The sequence below is a fragment of the Ylistrum balloti genome, unplaced genomic scaffold, assembly GCF_031769215.1.
Source record: "Ylistrum balloti isolate Yb309-2 unplaced genomic scaffold, AGI_CSIRO_Ybal_v1 Utg369582, whole genome shotgun sequence".
Classification (NCBI taxonomy): domain Eukaryota; kingdom Metazoa; phylum Mollusca; class Bivalvia; order Pectinida; family Pectinidae; genus Ylistrum; species Ylistrum balloti.
In genome coordinates, this window is record NW_026781872.1 from 291491 (window position 1) to 308739 (window position 17249).

Genomic DNA, 17249 nt, shown 5'->3' on the forward strand with positions numbered 1-17249 from the left:
CAGAATGCGATGTTCTGTTTGTAGAAGTTTATATCAGAATGAGGTGTTGATGTCAGAATAAGGTGCCCAGAAAAGTTATAGCACTCCATCCCACGTAAGAACCAGTAAAACAATAGGACTCTGGGTCTACTAAACTTGCAATAATATTTGACCACTGTGATCTAGAAAAATTGGGAAATCGTTTGTAGGAAGACAATTTACCGCACTCCACCACTGGCATTTACTTCCAAACATCTTCACCCTGGGTCAAGCTCAATTATCATGGGGAAAGTTAGAGTAATCTACTACAGATGTCTACTTGTCAAATACAAAACTCTTGCTTTTCTGCGGCTTAAAAGGATGAGGCTTACAAATATATCACATTTGACCTCGGTGACCTTCAAAATATGTCAAATTCATTTGTATTAGGAAACTTGATAGCGCTTCATTCTAGATACTATCTGCTGGAATACTTTATCACGATTCTGTTGGCTTGAAGTTGAGAAGATTCATAATATTCTGTTTGACCTCAGTGACCTTGAGAATTGGTCGAGATAATTTGTGAGAAAACTTTTTAGTAACTAGTCTTTGGAACCTCCTGACCAAATATCAGTATCCTGTGTCTTAGATTCTCAAACTTTTTGAAAATATATTTAACCCTTTGTTATTTTGAAAGTAGGTCAGAATCATTCATATATGGCACTTTATCCCAGGTACCTCCTAGCCAAATATCAGTATCCAGTTGTTTAGTTTTCTTGAAGACGGTAACAGTTGAGTGACCAGTGGATCCTTCACCATAAACTGACAGCACCCCCTTCAATACGAGTTACAAATTGTCTCAGGACACACAACCTACTTAAATATAAAAAGCTAATGAATAATACAAGTCATGTGTCTGTATAATTATGATGATTTTATTTCGCAAATTTCTATTACGTATTTGTTATCTGTTGAGTTCATTTATGTAGATATCATTTTCCTACCACACTTTATATCTCAGTCCAAAATATGAAATTGTTTTCTGTATAATATTGTCATACATTATATAATATTTACATCAAACATAATATGTAAGTTTATATACACATTCCTTGAAAAACATTACAGTATTGAAGTACATTGCATTCTGTCACAGAAAACATCTTAGTATTTGTACCTTCTGTATAAAAGTCAATAATTTTCCAGTAATCGAGAAGTTACCTCCCATGTTTCATTATGTATTCATATAAATTACATATCATATACATCAACAAATAAACAAACAATTCTCACCATATAATATTATGTTACTTGACAATAATGGAGAAGAAAAATGTGTCAAGAGACAAATATTTGTTTGAAAAGTGTCAGTTAAGGGACTTTTGTATGACAGAAATGATAAAGAAAGACCCCCAGCATAACCTCTTTCATAGAGATTTAGCAAAATTTTTGAAAATGTATTTTTGACACCATTATCCACTATTTGTCTCCATAAAACAAGGGTGTAGCAATCTGGTGCATACTTGTTTTGTATAATTACAGCATAAGGATGCATTACAGCAAGATTATGTATAAAATAGGTAGAAGTCTATATATAATAACAGAGACCTGGGACAAAGGATATCACCTACAGGTGTATTATAACAATTGTACTGTAGAGATGTACCAGAGGGAAGTTCCATCCCTGAAAAGTACCGGAGCCTTGAGACAATAGATATCACTTACAGGTGTATTATAACAATTGTACTGTAGAGATGTACCAGAGGGAAGTTCCATCCCTGAAAAGTACTGGAGCCTTGAGACAATAGATATCACTTACAGGTGTATTATAACAATTGTACTGTAGATATGTACCAGAGGGAAGTTCCATCCCTGAAAAGTACTGGAGCCTTGAGACAATAGATATCACCTACACAGATGATTTTGATATAATTTTCATACTAATTGGCAAGTTCTGTCTATAGAACAGAAAATTATCAAATGTCCCAGTAAAAACACCTACACATGTAATATAATCTCAGTTTACAACAATAGATGTTTTATACAAACATCAACAACTGTAATAAATAACCAAATCATCAACATATAGATAAAATGTATTATCTGATGTCCCAGTAAAAACACCTACACATGTAATATAATCTCAGTTTACAACAATAGATGTTTTATACAAACATCAACATATAGATAAAATGTATTATCTGATGTCCCAGTAAAAACACCTACACATGTAATATAATCTCAGTTTACAACAATAGATGTTTTATACAAACATCAACATATAGATAAAATGTATTATCTGATGTCCCAGTAAAAACACCTACACATGTAATATAATCTCAGTTTACAACAATAGATGTTTTATACAAACATCAACATATAGATAAAATGTATTATCTGATGTCCCAGTAAAAACACCTACACATGTAATATAATCTCAGTTTACAACAATAGATGTTTTATACAAACATCAACATATAGATAAAATGTATTATCTGATGTCCCAGTAAAAACACCTACACATGTAATATAATCTCAGTTTACAACAATAGATGTTTTATACAAACATCAACATATAGATAAAATGTATTATCTGATGTCCCAGTAAAAACACCTACACATGTAATATAATCTCAGTTTACAACAATAGATGTTTTATACAAACATCAACATATAGATAAAATGTATTATCTGATGTCCCAGTAAAAACACCTACACATGTAATATAATCTCAGTTTACAACAATAGATGTTTTATACAAACATCAACATATAGATAAAATGTATTATCTGATGTCCCAGTAAAAACACCTACACATGTAATATAATCTCAGTTTACAACAATAGATGTTTTATACAAACATCAACATATAGATAAAATGTATTATCTGATGTCCCAGTAAAAACACCTACACATGTAATATAATCTCAGTTTACAACAATAGATGTTTTATACAAACATCAACATATAGATAAAATGTATTATCTGATGTCCCAGTAAAAACACCTACACATGTAATATAATCTCAGTTTACAACAATAGATGTTTTATACAAACATTAACATATGTTAACGTACTCTATAATATATACAACCTATTTAGTCTTGCATCAATAAGACAGATTTTATCAAATAAAATGGCCTTAAATTGTTTGCTGAAAATATGAATTATTATTATTTACAAAATAAACAATTCCTAAACACATACAGGAGTCAGGAGGAAATAAGCAATCTCAAGGTCTTAAAACTAAATAAAACAAACATGCAATATCTGATGAACAGTTCACTGACTTTCTGATTATAACCTTTAATATATTCACTTGAGGAAAAAGACATTTCTATAACAAAAAATTATGAGAAATTGAATTGAAAAACAAGAGAATTTAATGTTTGCTCAGAAAAGTAATTTAGGTTTGTGTACCTGAAAATATTTGTATTCAATTAATGAAGTTCTACAAAAAGTATTTCCAAGAGAAGAATTTATCAGAATGAAGCCAAGTCCTAAAAAGCTTCCTGGTTAATAATTCAGTGTTTATTGGTAACACATTAAAATAATCACTGACTGTTTGTTTTGGTTTTATTTATTTTAATTTCTCAAAAAAAAAAAATCAAAATATTATATCTTTCTCTTAGAATACTCATGGTTAAATCAATTTTCAAGATAACGCGATTTTTTTCATAGGCCACAGTAAAATCCAGACTCCAGACATGATTTATCACAGAATTATCACGTTGCTCATTGTTGGAGAATCATCATAGCGAAATATTCCAAATAGCTCTTTATTCTAGAACACAACATAGTTCACTTTTTCTAATTAAAAACAACAAATAACACCACAAATTTAGTAATTCCTGAACACCCCTGATGGTTAAACCTGACCGTAGCCATACCATTCACGTACGAATATTTCCACTGAAATTGACATCAATCACTCGAACCTAGTCAAAGACGCCGCCTGCCTATTTTACCGCAGCGCGAAGTCGATCTTCAAACTCGTACAGGAAAATCATCATTATCGACAGATTTCCCTCATAAAAACAACGGAACATCACCTGGACTGGGAACAGGAAGGATATTAATGGTTTGTACTTATTATCAGAAGACGTTTTATAGATATAATACCTGCATGTTTATTTACCGAACACTTTGATAAGATGATCATACAAACTGTTGTCTAACCAACTGTATCTCTCTTTCCTTTGCTTTGCCAAGTCTAAAACAGAGTTCCCCTCCCCGTCAAGTATGGTTGTGATGTCATACTTACCTCCTGTTGATTCTATGTGTTGTTTGACGCGAGTCTCGCACTTCGTGAACAAGTCTACATCTAGTCTGTCCGACTCGGCGATGTAATGTAGACAATGACGGCCACGTTTGTCTACAGCTGTGAGCAGTGATGGACACTTCTCACATAAATAGACACACATCTCCTTGTTTCCCCTCTCACAACTCGCATGTAATACAGTCCGTCCTTCATTGTCTACAGCTGTGAGCAGTGATGGACACTTCTCACATAAATAGACACACATCTCCTTGTTTCTCATCTCACAACTCACATGTAATACAGTCCGTCCTCTACTGTCCACTAAGTTAGACATGTACTGACCCCACACACAATCCCTGTGTACAACATGTCCGTCTGTCCCACACTGTTTATACAAGGTTTGAAGTGTAGTTCTCTCCACTGTCTGGAATATAGATAAGTTTCCTGCCGCGACATAGAGCGGGGTTAGTCCATCATTATTAGTGTCACGTACCAAGTCTGGATACTTATCACACAACTCAGTCACCATCTCTTCACTCCCCGACTTACACGCCTGATGTAGTACATTGTTGTTGTTGTACTCATCCCTCGCTGTTATAGTGACGTCATACTGCAGTAGTTTACGTAACAATTCCACACTCCCTCCCGCCGCCACACACAACAGTGTTTTATTGTCAGGTTTGACTCCCACACTCAGAAGATATAAACCACATTCTGTTGAACCAGTACGACATGCTTTATTTAACAAGTCATCTTATCATTCAGGTATTTAACAACTTCCAAGTACATCCACATCTGTTTCTGTAATCTCATCATTCAGGTATTTAACAACTTCCTTAAGTACATTCACATCTCCCTTACCATCCTCATCACATCCTGTAATCAATGGCCACCAGTTTGTGTCATTGTCAGGTTTGACTCCCACACTCAGAAGATATAAACCACATTCTGTTGAACCAGACCAACATGCTTTATTTAACAAGTCATGTTTCTTCTCATCATTCAGGTATTTAACAACTTCCTTAAGTACATCCACATCTCCCATCTGTAATCAATCAGTTTGTGTCATTGTAAGAAGATATAAACCACATTCTGTTGAACCAACCAACATGCTTTAACTTCCTTAAGTACATCCACATCTCCCTTACCAAACACATCACCTCCTGTAATCAATGGCCACCAGTTTGTGTCATTGTCAGGTTTGACTCCCACACTCAGAAGATATAAACCACATTCTGTTGAACCAGTACAACATGCTTTATTTAACAAGTCATGTTTCTTCTCATCATTCAGGTATTTAACAACTTCCTTAAGTACATCCACATCTCCCTTACCATCCCAATCACCTCCTGTAATCAATGGCCACCAGTTTGTGTCATTGTCAGGTTTGACTCCCACACTCAGAAGATATAAACCACATTCTGTTGAACCAGTACGACATGCTTTATTTAACAAGTCATGTTTCTTCTCATCATTCAGGTATTTAACAACTTCCTTAAGTACATCCACATCTCCCTTACCACGATAACCTCCTGTAATCAATGACCACCAGTTTGTGTCATTGTCAGGTTTGACTCCCACACTCAGAAGATATAAACCACATTCTGTTGAACCAGTACGACATGCTTTATTTAACAAGTCATGTTTCTTCTCATCATTCAGGTATTTAACAACTTCCTTAAGTACATCCACATCTCCCTTACCATCCTCATAACCTCCTGTAATCAATGACCACAAGTCTGTGTCATTGTCAGGTTTGACTCCCACACTCAGAAGATATAAACCACATTCTTTTACACCATATTCACATGCCTTATTTAACACAGCACGTTTATCAACTTTTTTCTCATTCAACAACTCATCGAATCTTTTAACAAATACTGGATCTTTCCATACATCTAGAGACTTAATACCATCAACATACTCCTCACACTCAAACTCTCGGAGCAGACGTTCACACAGACATGTATAATGATCTGATGATATAACAATCATGTCTGTGGATGTTTTTGAGGTTGTGAGATAACCGAGGGATTTCACTGGACAATTCTGTATATAACCAACTGGTGTTTTGTTCCAATACAAACGAGCTACTGTGACACGTACAGAATCATGATTAAATCTGTATACTTCATCACCAGACCAACGTTTCTCCTTCACCATTAAAAATCCTAGCAATCTGTCTAAACTTTCTTTTACAAATCCTACTTTTTTCTTGTAAGTCAATGAGGTTCTGTCCTCCTCACCATCAATCAGATTAATATCAAATGATTCCTCTAACAATGTTTTGTTGATTTTATCACTGTTTGGGTCTAGATCTTTAACTTTTATCTCCCCTCCATTGAGGAAAAGAAACAAAATGGCACAACATTCTGATAACCTACACAATGCTTCATTCAAAAATTCAAAAGGTTTCTCAAAAAATTTCCCACGTTTTGCCTGCAATACCCCAGAGTTATAGAAAAGGTGGCAGCATTGGGGAAAGCCAATGCTTGAAGCAGATTTTACAATACTTTCTATTTCTTTCTCTTCCCATTTATAATTGTTTGGTAGATATTTTTGTAGAAGTTCTTTTCTTTCCTCTAAAATCCTGTATGTGTCAGAACTCATGTCAATGAGGTTATCTTTGGTAAAAACTGGTTTCAAAGATCGCTCTTTCAAATCATTATATATTTCATTACGAATAGTAACAAGCAAAAAATTGGCCTTCATTTGTTGATCTACAAACAGTGTTTTTACATTATTAATTCTTTTGTTCCACTCATCTACATCCGTATTTCTAACATTTCTCTCTCCAAAAATATCATCAATAAAAGTAACCAGACTCGAGTCTGGAGACAATTTTTCTAATGTCTTGATGTCATGAAGCTGAAGAGGTTGTCTGCATTGCTGCTCCTTGATCAGCCAGTCCATGAGTTGAAAGGCAGTCGAAGTCTTGCCGTCTCCTGTGTTACCCTTGATCATTATGACTCTGTTCTTTCCGAGTTTCTCTTGTGCGTCATGAAAAGCTTTGGTCTCCATGAACTTTTTCTCCTCTTTTTCTGTTTTAATCCTGTTTATAGTTTGAACTGTAAGAAAATAAAGAAAGGATATATATTAAAAATAAACTAAAAACCTTTATTAGTATACAGCACTTTAAATACGTTAAGATGTAACTTTTAAAGGGCAGTTTGAATGAACATACATTCTATACAACATTTTTATTCCTGTATTACCAAAGTCCAAGATATTATATTGGAATTTATTTTATATTGAATTATGTCTTTCACCAGAATACGACCCATTTAATGTGTGTATTGTGAGGACCTATAGGAACGGAGAAGAGAATTTGATGTTAGTTATAATAGGGATAAATCTGAGTAACTGTACTGAGATATTTGCGTTTGTGAACAGAAATATAACTTATAGTTTGGTGTCCAAATAATTCCATTGATGATGCATTCTGTTGTGATTCTGGTTTTGAGGAATCTGCTGTAACTTTTCTCACACCGTGTCCAGTCAAGTTGATGCGACTCACCTATCAAGGGTCTTAAGTCAGCATGGATTTCTGTAAAATAAATATTCATATATCTAGTAGGAGTAGTCAGAATTTAAAACACCTGAATTATTAATAAGTATGATTTTTTTATGATATTTAGTCTTTAAAAGTTGCATTTTCTCTCTTTCCTTCTTATTTGTTCTTATTTTTCCTTTATTAAATCTGAGGATATGGTAGTGATAATAACGTTATGGATCTGTTTAAGCCAAGATGGTTACAAGATGACAGCTTACTAATAAAATTTGAAACTGATCCATCCAGTTCTTAAGTGCTTCTCAGGAAATAGCAATATGAAAGATGAAAAGAGTCAACATGCAACATAGCCATTATTTAGCCATTTTTTATCGTCCCGAAATTCCACAATGTAATAGAAGGGACCAAGTGTAACTACATAAGGAATTTGAGAAACTGCTCAAAAATTTTAATAACCAATTATTGATAGACAGACATAATAAGAATTCCTTAATACAGGTACTACTTTAGACAAGCAAGATATATAGTAGAAAAGGATTTCGAGGAGTATACTATCATCAGATGGTCAGTTAACAATAAATATGACTACAGGCTTAGATTCCTAGAACCTACTCTGACTATTGGAATCTTTGATATCACTCCACTACATTATAGTTGTTTATCCCATTCAGAAAAGAACCGTTCAGTATCATTATAACAGATGTGTGCATGTAGCTGTTAAACTTACCACTGGTGTGACTTGCGCTGACTGTTGAAGCTGCGGCTGCAGACACATTATCTGTAAAAATATTGAAAAATACAAGTATTTAACTAGTCAAACCAATTCTAATATCATTCATTTTGTAAAAATAATCCAAATAGTCTACATAGTTATATAAACTTTTAAATAGTCATCCATGTTCATGTATATACTTCCCTGACCAAGTACCTGTTTAGCTGCACAACTCCACCTTACATAAAGTAGCTTCATGTTACTTATATACAGTCAACCTGTACTCAAATGTATAACATACTCACACAACTAACCTGTACTTGTGTTTACATTTCACATGTACTACATACTCACACAACTAACCTGTACCTGTGTGTACATTTCACATGTAGTATATACTCACATATCTAACCTGTACTTGTGTGTACATTTCACATGTACTACATACTCACACAACTAACCTGTACCTGTGTGTACATTTCACATGTAGTATATACTCACATAACTAACCTGTACTTGTGTGTACATTTCACATGTACTACATACTCACACAACTAACCTGTACCTGTGTATACATTCCACATGTACTACAAACTCACACAACTAACCTGTACCTGTGTGTATATTCTACATGTAGTACAAACTCACACAACTAACCTGTATTTGTATGTACATTTCACATGTAGTACATACTCACATAACTAACCTGTACATGTGTGTATATTTCACATGTACTAAATACATACACATCTAATCTGTACTTGTATGTACATTTCACAGGTACTTTACATGTTACATGTAGTACATATTCAAACAAGAAACCTGTACTGAGGTCTAAATTTCACTTGTAGTAAACACTCACACAACTAACCTGTACTTGTATGTTCATTTGACATATAGTACAATCACCACTAATCTAAACTTGTTTGTACATTTCACATGTATTACATACTTTCAAACAAGAGATCCCATTGGGATCTTGGCACCCACCATTTGAGGATCTGCTTCAGTTCTTGAAGATTTGTTTATTTTATTACATTAATGTTTTTGTAATACCAACACTTAAATATTAGGAATTGTTGACATTTTTAATTAATCAATTCTTCTGTTACTTCTCTTGTGTCAACCAATATGCCATTAACTCAATTCATTGCATGGTTTAGTATACATACCCTAAACAGTGTATTTATCAATGTTTACTTAATTTAGAAAATCTGAAACTTGAGAATGACTGATCAAGTAGGTAAGAAATGGCCATAAAATAATTGTTCTAATCCAAGATGGAGAACTATAGGCCATTTTGTTTTTCAGATCATTTTAAATATGGGACAGTGCTTAACTAGGTACCAAGGGGAAGCTAAATATGAAATTTGAGATGGATCCTGTCACAGCGATAACAAACTACTGTATTACTGTCGACAAAGATGGCTGCCTGTGGGCCACCTTGATTTCAAATCAGTCCAGAAAAGGTCCAATGCACAACTAGGGACCAAGGGAAACCAATGCCTATAAAATATCAGAAAGATCTATTCAGTACATTGTGAACATTTCATTTGTACTAAATACTCTCAAATAACTTGTACCTGTGTGTACATTTCAAATGTACTACATACTCTCAAATAACCTGTACTTGCGTGAACATTTCACTTGTACTAAATACTATCAAATAACTTGTACTTGTGTGTACATTTCAAATGTACTACATACTCTCAAATAACCTGTACTTGTGTGAACATTTCACTTGTACTAAATACTATCAAATAACTTGTACTTGTGTGTACATTTCACTTGTACTAAATACTATCAAATAACTTGTACTTGTGTGTATATTTCAAATGTACTACATACTCTCAAATAACCTTTACTTGTGTGTACATGTCACATATAGTACATACTAACAAAACTAACTTTTAGATATGAGTACATTTCACATGTACTACACAACTAACCTGTGTATACATTTCATATGTAGTACATACTCACACAACCAACTAACCTGTACTCATGTGTACATTTCACATGTAGTACATACACAATTAACATATATTTGCGTACATTCCACATGTACTAAATATTCACACAACTAATCTGTACTTGAGTGTACATTTCAAATGTAGTACATAAACAACTGACCTGTACTTGTGTGTACATTTCAAATGTAGTACAAAAACAACTGACCTGTACTTGTGTGTACATTTCACATGTACTATATACTCGTACAACAAAGACATCCGTCAGCCAATATTCTTAATACACAGGCCAGTCAATATCCTCATAATGCACCTGCTATCATAATTGTTTAGAATGAGTGTGTGTAAGACGGTGGTTGTCTATATCATATTTCAATTTAAATATCTGTTCAGATGAAAATATAAGTGTTAATTTTTTATATGTTTTTTTCCTTCTGTTTTGTTTGCTTAGCTCTTTTGGTTGATTATTACGATGCTGATTTTCTATATGTTTAAGTACTGATTTTGAATCTGAACAAAAAGTATGATTTGATTATTTTTATTTTTTATTTTATCCATGAGATTGCATTGTATCACCTGACGTCTTGAGAAAAACGTAAGACCCCTCAACCAATGTCAATTTTAAGTAAAACTTAAGTAGAGAGGAAATCATCGCACTCCTTATAAAGAACCAGAAAGGGACGTGGCTATGAAGGGGCCCATAGGACGTGTATTACTCACCAGGTTTGCTTTATCCAAACGGTCTGTGAAGATTAATATTGAATTTCCGCCTAGCCCCGCCCCTCTAACCCAAACCCTATCCCAACTCTTTTTACAAATGTCTTATTCACGAAAGGATGCTTCAAACCAAATCTTGAATGAAATCCTAATATTTTGACAGACAAATAAAGAATTTGCTATATAGTTCTTATTAGGTCCTGCCTAATAGAAACAATTTGCTGTATTTCTTGTATCAAGTATTACCCCTCCCAGCACAGGGTCTGTGACCCACCATTTAAAATAGACAGAAATGCTTCGCCTGAGGATACTACAAACCAAATTAGGACTAGATTTCTGCGTTCCTTCAGATAAAGAAATACTTCAAAGCGATAAGTTAGGCCTTCTGTGCTGTATGTTGTGTTTGAATAGCAAACTGGTACAGTTGTATGATTTTAAACAAAATCTATATGATAAGCTGTACATTGCCATTCATTTTTTCAGTCAATCGCCAGTCACCGGGTGTTCAATACCTGACCACAAATGCACCATGAAATATTTGTCTGGAAATTTAGACTTCACCTGAAATGTTTTTTATGATGCAAGCATTTGTTCGAGAACAATATTAGATGATAAAAGGTCTTTATGAATGTAATAATGCAACACAGCCCCATTTATGGGACTAGGTATATCCCCCAATTTATTCAGTGCCACAATATAAGGCTATATTGCATATAATCCTTTCTATTATTTCTTTAAAAATATCTTTGTAATTTAAGTCCGCTTTGTTCAATTTGTTTGCAAAAAGGTGACACTTTATATATTTCAAATGAAGAGAGGTTGAAGTCACATGTTAGTATTTTACAAAACAGAACGAACAAAATGTATATCTTATCAACTGATGCAATACTCACCAATCATTGGCAGATAGGCAGCAAGCACTGTGTCACTTAATTTCACTTCTTCTTTTATCCACTGTTGAATAATAGAATTATATTTTCTTTACATTGGCATCGCATAGTTCATAACATACATATGTACTGGATGAAATCATGAAATATCGAAATTTATGAAATCTATAGGATCTTGGGCTCAGTGTTCGACCCCTTCAGATTTATAATATTTTTTGAACCAATGTCAGTTTTCCTCAGTCGACTCCTAGTTTACAATTATGAAGTTCCAGAGGGAAGTCTTATTCATTATTTGATTAACCTGCATCTAACTTGTACTCACGTCTGGAACTTTGTTCAATTCAACACTGGCATCGTCCCTCAAACTATCAGTCTTGCCTGTTTCAATAAAACAATAAAAGTTTTAGTTTCAAATATTAGTTTGAAAAAAAATTAAATCTTACATGAATAACACAAATGATTAAACTACCCAGCAGAATACCAATGTTATCGTTAGGTAACCATCTCTCCACACTTCTTATATATTGAAATGCAGTGTTACCAAATATATTTCCCTGTTAATAGAATGATGCAGACAAGATTTTGTTTTTGAAAATCGAAGAGCTCCCCACTTTTACAATCTTACAGTGTATTGTAGATCATATTAACTTCTGCTCATGCTAATTTGTCATACTGAGTCATCCTTTTTTGACATCAACATTTTTCTGTATCATGTCAATTTCGAATTATATGATTTACGACATTGTCATTTTTATTTACGTGAAGTTCTGAATAATACAACACTATCGTTCATTAGTAACAACAATTGAAATATTGAAATTGCCGTCCATACCTTTGTCTATTAATGTTGGTTCTACACTCAACCGACGAATCTTCTTAGGAATAATGCTATCTTCCCTGTCAGTGATATTACCAAAGGCCTTCACGGCACCAGCACGACATCTCACATCATCGTACGTATCAATACCAGCATCATCACTCACAGGATTGACATCGCCTGTAACAATACCAAATTCACCATTCATGGCTCCTACATTCTCCATCATATTACTGACAGTATGTCTTGCAGTAGCAATTCAATTTCTATTGTTTTCTTAAAAGTGAATAACGCAAAGAGAAATATGGACATTCACAACAAACTCCATAAAAAGAAGTGTGGTAAGAACAGCCCGACAACACAATGTCGTCATATTATTATCATAATTGTGTTACTTGGTATGTTAATCCTATGTCTACTTTAGACCTTACAAAAATGCGTTCATTAATAGCTTAAATACACATATATGATTTGGCACCACTGTATGTCCTATTTTATCTTGCAAGTTAAGTAATTGTTAGCAATTGAAAATTGAAAGTATCCTTTTCGACAATAATTAATAAGTTGTTTCCTTTAGCTTCATTTACATCTAACTCAAATCATACAGACCAGATCCTATCGAAAGGGAAGTGTTGCTGCGGCCAGATCCATTATCATTTGTAACAACGCAGAAGTAACATCCTTCATCATCAACGTTTACATCGTGGATTACCAATGTGGGTGAACGATCCCAGCCTCCAAAATATTTTTTGTTATCAGTTTTTATTTCAGACTTTTTGTCAGACGTTTCCTTAAACCACTGAATCGATGTAGCCGGTGGAGATGAAATGACGTATGTTTGTAAAAATACTGTATTTTTCTGTATCATGTCAATTTCGAATTATATGATTTACGACATTGTCATTTTTATTTACGTGAAGTTCTGAATAATACAACACTATCGTTCATTAGTAACAACAATTGAAATATTGAAATTGCCGTCCATACCTTTGTCTATTAATGTTGGTTCTACACTCAACCGACGAATCTTCTTAGGAATAATGCTATCTTCCCTGTCAGTGATATTACCAATGGCCTTCACGGCACCAGCACGACATCTCACATCATCGTACGTATCAATACCAGCATCATCACTCACAGGTTTGACATCGCCTGTAACAATACCAAATTCACCATTCATGGCTCCTACATTCTCCATCATATTACTGACAGTATGTCTTGCAGTAGCAATTCAATTTCTATTGTTTTCTTAAAAGTGAATAACGCAAAGAGAAATATGGACATTCACAACAAACTCCATAAAAAGAAGTGTGGTAAGAACAGCCCGGCAACACAATGTCGTCATATTATTATCATAATTGTGTTACTTGGTATGTTAATCCTATGTCTACTTTAGACCTTACAAAAATGCGTTCATTAATAGCTTAAATACACATATATGATTTGGCACCACTGTATGTCCTATTTTATCTTGCAATTTAAGTAATTGTTAGCAATTGAAAATTGAAAGTATCCTTTTCGACAATAATTAATACAGTTGTTTCCTTTAGCTTCATTTACATCTAACTCAAATCATACAGACCAGATCCTATCGAAAGGGAAGTGTTGCTGCGGCCAGATCCATTATCATTTGTAACAACGCAGAAGTAACATCCTTCATCATCAACGTTTACATCGTGGATTACCAATGTGGGTGAACGATCCCAGCCTCCAAAATATTTTTTGTTATCAGTTTTTATTTCAGACTTCTTGTCAGACGTTTCCTTAAACCACTGAATCGATGTAGCCGGTGGAGATGAAATGACGTATGTTTGTAAAAATACTGTCTCCCCGATATGAGTGTGGAATTCACTCTGACTGATATTCACATAGGGACGGCGGTCTGATAACAAAAGATATCTACATTCATACAATCATGGCATCACCCTCTCACAGAACAAAATCAGTGTGTATAAAGAGATTTGTGTCACTAGGATGTAAATATAACTTAACATTAAATAAAATATAATCTAAACAAATGCTATAAACGATATATGATGATGATGCTGTGGTGGTATAATTGTTAGACAGTTGTAGAATTTCTTGGTTAGGCCATATTTGTTGCTGAAAATCTGTTCCGAGCCAGGATAAGACACGAGTTAGAAATTGTTTACTTTGCCAGTTGTGTTACAATGTCCAATTATGCATAAAGTTAAAATCCATGATTTATACGATGTTAGCGGTCAGAGTTGACTCCTCAGAGGACTAAGAAGTCCTTCTTGCCAATTCAGTTAAAGTTAAACATCAAACAGAAAACAACAGGACAACGGATTACAATCCCCTACAGTGACACACTGCATTACCAACATGGACCCATACGACAAGTTTCGATGTTATAGATAGACCCAGGCCGAAGGTTTTCTTTAATATAAAAAGTCAAAATTATGTCAGAGTGGCCTACATGTGATACATTACAATGTCTCAACAAGGTGAAATCTTACCCAAAATACGAAGTTCTGGTGACAAGTAGTTTATGAGGTAGAGCCCGGATCAACTTTTTTTCTACCAAGTTCCAACGACTATTAGTGCAGAATATAGGGCCGGGACAATAATTTTTATATATCTAAGTGAAAGGTTAAAATGTAAGTCAGAGTAACCTGGTGTTGATACGAGGTGAACCCTCTCCCAAAGGTGAACCTATATCCTAAATATGATATTCACGTGATAAGAAATTAAGGAGATATGGTCTTGACCATTTATTTAATATAATGTAGGACAAAGGTCAAAATGTAGGTCAGTGTGATCAAAGTAAGCCCATACAATAAGTATATGAAATGTCCGTTAACAACAAGATATCGGAAAGACGGACATAACGTGATGCTAATTAGTATACTTTTTGTAACCACTTGAACATTGACAAACCAAAATTTTTGACTGTTGACTTTTCTGGTATTTCGGAAACTCAGGAAAAATCAAATCTCTCTGTTTGATATCTTACGGTTTTTAGAGATGAACATTGCACTATTTTTTCAACATATTAACCAAATGGGTCAAAAACATACAAACACATTTTAACAAGGACAGGGAAAACAATACAAGTGCATTTTCTGTGGTTGCATTACTAAGCGTTTTATGCTGATTTTGACTTTTGTTTTTAAATGTTGTTGGTTTCCTTTTTTATCGCATTTCGAATTCAGAATATTGTGTTAACTGAGACACACATAAATATGTAAAAAAAAAAAAAAACTAAGTGACAAACTGTTGCTTGTCATATGCATGCTCATACTTACCATCTCTTTGGAAATCTTGAGGTGTTATCTTGAAACTAGCCTTGTCTATATGTAAAACCATGCGGGATTTGTCTGATAATTGTACAATTCCATCTTTCAATATGAAGTTCTTGAACGTTTCAGCCATATGCACTGCAGATGGTTCTGAAGGTCTTTCAGCAGCTGTGATATCGATATGCACAAGGATGCACTCTGAAAAAAAATCATGTTTGGTTAAATGTATCTTTTAAATGTTTTTAAAATAATGTATTAACCAGCATATTCATTTGATGGAAGTGCCTAATCAAAATAAAATGAAGATCATTTAATAGACCTTCAGTGGAATGAAATTCTTTTTTCTGTCCTGCTATTCTAGTTATCGTTGATCATAATGCAAAACCAATCCGATACTTTTGAAATGCACACTACTTACTCACGTATTAGATCGATGCCCTGCAGGTTGGGTGCAAGAATTGTTCAAATTACAACTGTGTTTGTGTTCTTTCTATATTAAATATCTCTTTTCTTCCTGATATCTTTTAAACTGCCTGACTTTGTTTAGCATCCAACTATATACATAGGTTATATTTTTCCTTTGTGGAATTATTTGCTTTGAGATGTACATAATGACAGCTTTCAGTTTTGTGATGTTTACATCATGTAACGCCACCTGGTGGCAGGGTCTGTAATCCATAACGAATACCTGCTCGCGGTTCACTTCCCACCAGGTAAACTTTAATGGCTGTATCCCGATTTGCACACTATTTAGAATAACATGGGCAGAATAATGGTGTGATCAGGATTATAGTCTATTTCTTATTAATTTACCTGTGTTTACCTTTGTTTTACCTGAATTTTACCTATGGTCACCTCTGCCATCTAGCCTATTAAATGATAGCTATTTCATTGAGTTTTTAAAAATATATAAAATAAAAAAGCATTGCATTTTATTTCTTTATATATATATGTCACTGAAAATTTTAACAAGTTAAAGACTTTTTTTCTTAAATATATCATTTGCAATTTAATAGAGGAGGTTAATATTCACTAAAATATTACATTATATCAGAATTAAAGTTTTACATTTTTGATAAATTTGTCTGACTTAAATAAATATTAAGTATATATTAAGGGCCCCATATTAAGTAAATTGATAATGATGAAG

At 33.8% G+C, this 17249-nt stretch overlaps 1 pseudogene; it reads right to left on the reverse strand.

The window, feature by feature from the left end:
* Nucleotides 1-2019: 2019 nt before the first annotated feature.
* Nucleotides 2020-14034, reverse strand: LOC132543490 (uncharacterized; annotated as a pseudogene).
* Between the last annotated feature and the right edge of the window lie 3215 nt (nucleotides 14035-17249).